The sequence below is a fragment of the Leguminivora glycinivorella genome, chromosome 24 (genome assembly GCF_023078275.1).
Source record: "Leguminivora glycinivorella isolate SPB_JAAS2020 chromosome 24, LegGlyc_1.1, whole genome shotgun sequence".
Classification (NCBI taxonomy): domain Eukaryota; kingdom Metazoa; phylum Arthropoda; class Insecta; order Lepidoptera; family Tortricidae; genus Leguminivora; species Leguminivora glycinivorella.
This window is the reverse complement of record NC_062994.1, coordinates 6,936,169-6,942,336: the sequence shown is the minus strand read 5'-3', so window position 1 is coordinate 6,942,336 and position 6,168 is coordinate 6,936,169. Positions and strand designations below refer to the sequence as shown.

Below are 6,168 nucleotides of genomic sequence, written 5' to 3'. Positions count from 1 at the left end.
GATGAGGCCATTTCGTGGCACTTCATTACTTTCTGTCTTGTTGTTATTATGTGTTCTTTGTCTTGTCTGTGTTCACGAATAAATGTTTATTCTATTCTATTCTATTCTATTCTATATAGTCTGTGGTCGGGGGTTAAAAACGATGTCCAATTGTCTTCCGCACGAAGGTCGTCACCACTGAATGGGCCGCGAATGCGCGGCCGTCGGCTTGTAAGTACTTGTAGCTCGGCGAAGGAATCGTGGAGCCAGCCGCCCTTAATTATACGCAAGCGAAGTCGCGGTAAAAAGCTATCGTAAAATTATGTTATATGAGCCTTACTGTCGACATTTTTGCATACGATTATTTGTCATTTTGATCTGATTTGTCGCCTCTGAGATATAATTGTGCCTACTTGTTAGGCTTATTTATGGTGTTGTTGGCTAGTTAAATGCTTAAATTTGCAAATATTTGCATTTTTAAATGATTCACAATGTTGTGGTAGGAATAAAATTATAATTCAATTAACGTATTTTGTAAAACCATAAGTAAAAAAGATTTTGCATTACCTAGCGCTGGTAGCCTAGCGGTAAGTAAAGTACGTGCGACTTTCGTTCCGGAGGTCGCGGGTTCGAACCCCGGCTCGCACCAATGACTTTTTCGGAATTTATGTGCGTAATGTCATTTGACATTTGCCAGTCGCTTTTCGATGAAGGAAAACATCGTGAGGAAACCGGACTACATTCCAATAAGGCCTAGTTACCGTTCGGGTTGGAAGGTTTGATGGCAGTCGCTTTCGTAAAAACTAGTGCCTTCGCCAAATCTTGGGATTAGTTGTCAAAGCGGACCCCAGGCTCCAATGAGCCGTGGCAAATGCCGGGATAACGCAAGGAGGATGATGAACGTGTTTTATGAAACCTTATGGGTAAGTAAAAAAGATTTTGCAAACTTTGGCACTAACTGAAATATCTCTTGACAACAAGCTAATTACTTAATGGCCCACGCATGCCTGCCTCCTGAATCCCGGGATATAGCAAAGAGAAACAAATATTAATAAAGTGATTTAATTGCACAAAGTTAAAAAATTATGTGTATATTTTTAAATTAAAGGAAAAATGGAAAAATTCACACCTCCGGCAGGACTCGAACCTGCGACCTCTGGCCTTGCCGGGGCCATCGCGCTTCCAACTGCGCCACGGAGGCCTGCTGGATGTGTGCGAATTTATCCATGCCTTCCCTCAATTCTCAACCGCTTTAGGGTGGCGTTATAGCAAACATCTACCCGTAAGAATAGATCTTAACAGGCAAAAAAGGTAAAACAAAAAAAAACTAAAAAAAAATATGTGTAATTATAGTATTTTATGCAACAGGCGTTTAAAGGAGGTCAAAAAAGACGAGTGGCGTGGGTAACAATTTGAGGCGAAGCCGAAAATTGTTATTAAGACGCCACGAGTATTTTTTGACTCAGTTAAACACCGTTGCATACAATACTTTTTCTACGACCATGCACTTACTTTTCAATAGTTTTCTAGAATAACTTTCGTGAAAATCGCACTGTTTCCTATAAGTATTTTGACTTGTCCTCTGCAATGTTTCTGCACTCACCCTGTCGCTCGCACTCCCCTGCGCCGCCGCCCGCCGCCGCCCGCCCCCGGCCGGCGCCCCGCGGCCCGCTATATCCCTTAAAGGCATCCTCACTATGCTTTAAGAGCTATATCGTATGCGTGTGGGTACGCGGGGCGCCGGCCGGGGGCGGGCATCTTTTATGTAGGGTTTTAACGATCTATGTACGACACGGTAAATGACGAATAACAACACGGGAGTAGAAAAAGGTTATTTATAATAGAATCACATTTCCTTTCAACCCCTTTCTTAATAGTGGCGCTAAAACTTGAGCAGTTTCGTGTACTCTGTCCCTTTTGGGATTACAAGCGTTATTTTTAACCCACGTCGGAAAAACGACGGGGTGTTATAATAAACTATTAGTTTTCTAAACTTAAAATAATAAATAATTTATTAATAACCAAATAAATACAAACCTGATCCGCCACATGCTTCGTCAAAACACAAATGTAATCCGCCCAAGCGTCGTCAGATTTTTATTCTACATTATCAATAAAACAAACCACAATATCTGCAACACGCTTCGTCAACACACAAAAACTAACATAACTACAAACTATTTCCATCCCCTCTCTGCATCGTGCCCGGCCCGAAAGTTCCCATCACACTGGCCGCATTCCCACGCTGTATAGCGATGGAAACTTGTTGGACCAGCCAAGACCCAGAGCGGGGATCACTACCCCTGTCCCGCAAACGTTTGCCCAACTCCCTAAATAGCCCTAACGCCTCAATACCCCAGGGTCCAGCAGTCTCAACAGCGACCGGTACAAAATCGTACGTCGTTTCCAAGGTGGAGTACTTCGCATGCTTCAGTTTTGCAGCCGCCTCCGCCGCCGCTCCCGCTGACTTAAGGGTGTGCCTCAAATGAGACGCAGCATACGTACTTACACATGTTGCATCCCACAAGAGACAACACCCCCTCCAACTCGCCCCCTCAAACTTAAAATAATAGTACATTACGATACAAAAGGAAGTTCGAAACGAGTGGCGATAAATTAAAACACGACCGAAGGGAGTGTTTTAAATCGACACTAGTGCGAGAAGTGGTTCATTATATGCCAGGTCGAAACTTCGGACGGCCATCAGTACTGAAAAACGTCGTACGATACACGTGCGAAAAGGAAATTCGTAACTCGTGTCGATTTAAAACACTCCCTTCGGTCGTGTTTTAATTTATCGCCACTCGTTTCGAACTTCCTTTTTTACGCACTTGTATCGTAATGTTAGTGCTTGTGTTGAGTTAGTAATATTCATACTCCCCGAGTTACACACAATGTTTTTCATCACACTCGCAATGTAAAAAATATGTAAATAGATGTAAAAAAGTTAAGTACGGTACAAGAAATTTCATTATTCCCTTGGGAGAACGATTTTTCTATAACTCACGCTCCGCTTGCGTGCAATAGCACATTTAAACCCGTGTGGTGAATGGTTAAGAATTTCACCACCCCCTTTCTTCCCGTGGGTGTCGTAGAAGTCGACTGTGGGATATGGGTTAAATTGTGACGTAGGCGAGAGGCTGGCAACCTGTCACTGCAATGTCACTATTATGCAGTGCACGAAATAAAGCACCACATAATTAGAAGAAGAATATGGACAGTAGTTGTGTTTAAACATAATTTTTATTTAATAAGTCAAAGAGAAAGATATAAAGTAAATGCATTGACCGTGACGTCACTCCTCAGTATTTCATAGTAATTCCATTTAGCAAATCGTTTTGACAGTTCTTAAAAAGAAGCTGATTTGACTAGTAGGAAACTAGCCTATTTTGACGTGTCTGTCTGTCTGTGTGCGTGTCTGTCTGTGGCATCATAGCTCCCGAACGGATGAACCGATTTAGATTTAGTTTTTTTTTGTTTGAAAGCTGAGTTAGTCGGGAGTGTTCTTAGCCATGTTTCATGAAAATCGGTCCACTATATCGGGTTTTTTTTTCAATATTTTAATTTTGTGGTTAGGTTATTATGTACTTATGTATGTATAAAAAAATTAGTAATGTATGTATGTCAAGATATCGATCGCGTAGGTTTGCATGCTGATATTCCTAATGGCAGATAATGTTAACCACATTCCTGCCGAGATATATTCAAAACAGTTTATAATGATACAATGTTCTAGACTGTAGGCTTACGGCGAGTTTGACAATATTCGCTAGGGTGTGAGCAAAAATGATTTAATACTCGACTGACAAAGCCCATACATAACCTAACCACAAAATTAAAATTTTGAAAAAACCCCCGACCGCGACATAGTGGACCGATTTTCATGAAACATGGCTAAGAACACTCCCGACTAACTCAGCTTTCAGAAAAAAAAACTAAATCTAATTCCGTTCATCCGTTCGGGAGCTACGATGCCACAGACAGACTGACAGACAGACACAAACAGACAGACACGTCAAACATATAACACCCCGTCGTTTTTGCTTCGGAGGTTAAAAAAAGCGTACCCCTGAAATGTATGGTCCTTTTAGACTTACAATTTCACCCATAAACCCCCTATAACTTAACAAGTCATTGCTTGTGAGCAGGGCCCGTCACTTTCATGCCGATGACATCAATTTGACGTCACGCTGCATATAGGTGATTCAAATAATTTTATTGAAATAAATAATCATTATTCATCAATCAATCTAATCATGTACAAATAACTTCAAAAGTGAGCTACTCATATGTGAAATAATTAATACCTACTTGATACATGAAACGAAAAGGAAACAATTTTGTTTTGTTTTTATAATTTATTGAAATATGGTAACAAAACTATTTAATAAAAGGTATGTATAAACATACCTACCAGTCAAAATCATAACCCTCCTTTTGCGTTGCCGTAGTCGGGTAAAAACAAACAAATAATTTAATTTACTATTCACGTATCAAGTAGGTATTAATTATTTTACGTATGAATAGATTGAATAGATTAGTATTGAAGTCATGATTAAAATGGTTGATGAATAATGATTAATTATTAAATAAAACTGTTGAATCATCCTATATGCAGCGTGACGTCAAATTTATATCATCGGCATGAAAGTTACGGGCCCTGCTTGTGAGAGCTGTGAGGCTATAAACTGACTTTTCAGTACATATGCTGTTTTTTTTACGCACTAGTGCGAGAAGTGGTTCATTATATGCCAGGTCGAAACTTTGAAGGCTCATCCCCCCGATAAAGCAATTAGCGGTATCTCAAAATCAAATGCATTAAAATTTTATTTGGGATACCGCCAATTGCCTTATGAGGGTAATTCTGTACTGAAAAACGTCGTACGATACACGTGCGAAAAGGAAATTCGTAACTCGTGTCGATTTAAAACACTCCCTTCGATCGTGTTTTAATTTATCGCCACTCGTTTCGAACTTCCTTTTTTACGCACTTGTATCGTAATGTACTATTATATGAACTCGACGACGGCGAAAGTGTTAAATCAATATAGCTCATCTTATACACGGAACGTTAGCCTTTACTATACAATAGTAAGGAAAAGAACATTTTAAATCGGTAATTAAATTATCTACAACATAATGCTATTGTATTGTAATAGTTCTCCTGTTTATAGGCCAAGAGAAGCTGCGACTTTTTAACATAAAATATAGCACAGAATAAATTATACGGTTGCGTGAGAACCTACTATTTCACAAGTTTCTTTTTTTAAGAAAATCAACTTTAATCTAAAGACTTCGGTACATGTAAAACTAACTCAAAAATATATAACATAATACTGTAATGTTTATGAATAAAACAATAGTTTAGGGGCACTTTGTGTATTATTATAAATTAAAAAGTGTTCACATTTAAATCAGCTGACTGTGATCACAGTCAGTCTCGCAATGCAATGGCTGCCTCACTATGGATGTTCTAGAACAGTGGTTCCCAAAGTGGTCCATACCGCCCCCCAGTGGGCGCTGAGGAGTTCCAGGGGGGCGGTAGAGGGCTCGAAAGCAATTGGGGGGCGTTCGTCCCTCACAGGGGGGCGGTCCCATATATGAGGAAAAAAAACTTAAAATAATAACTGTAAAGCCTATTGTTAAACACCATCTGGTCGTTTGTCTGGGCGCATTTGTATTATTATGCAATAAGCCGCGCCCGCCGTTAGCAAACATTGTTTTATTACCTTAGGTTTGTTTTTGTTTTGTCTAATATCTTTTGTCGGGTCCTTATTCTCCTTATCGACGCGAGAACTCGAAGCCATCTGGGTGACCGTTACACATGGACCGTGTAGTGCACAGCTTTATTTGCAATCAGTAAATCCACGTCTTTCTAGTTGAGCTCATCGTTGGGGATCCTAAGAGATTAATTTTACTGCGCATAAAGTTATTTATCGGGAGTGTTAATGGTGGTTATAGTAATAAGTTTAACTGTCCAGTTTTGCCACAAAGCGACTGAACATTTTGAATAATGTTTTTGTGATTACAAGTGAACTCGAACAACGACTTTTGTTGGTGTTAAATGTGAATACATAATTATATTGCTGGACTTGATTTGCTGCGACAATGTCGGAGGCTAAGAAAAAATGTCGCCAGTATAGTGTTGAATATTTGAAATATGGCTTTATTTCATCTCCCACCAGCCAA

At 39.8% G+C, this 6,168-nt stretch overlaps 1 non-coding gene across 1 annotated transcript; it reads right to left on the bottom strand.

Moving 5' to 3' along the window:
- Positions 1-1,105: 1,105 nt before the first annotated feature.
- Positions 1,106-1,180, bottom strand: Trnaa-ggc. The gene has a single exon. It is a non-coding gene; the product is annotated as a tRNA-Ala (tRNA).
- Positions 1,181-6,168: the final 4,988 nt, after the last annotated feature.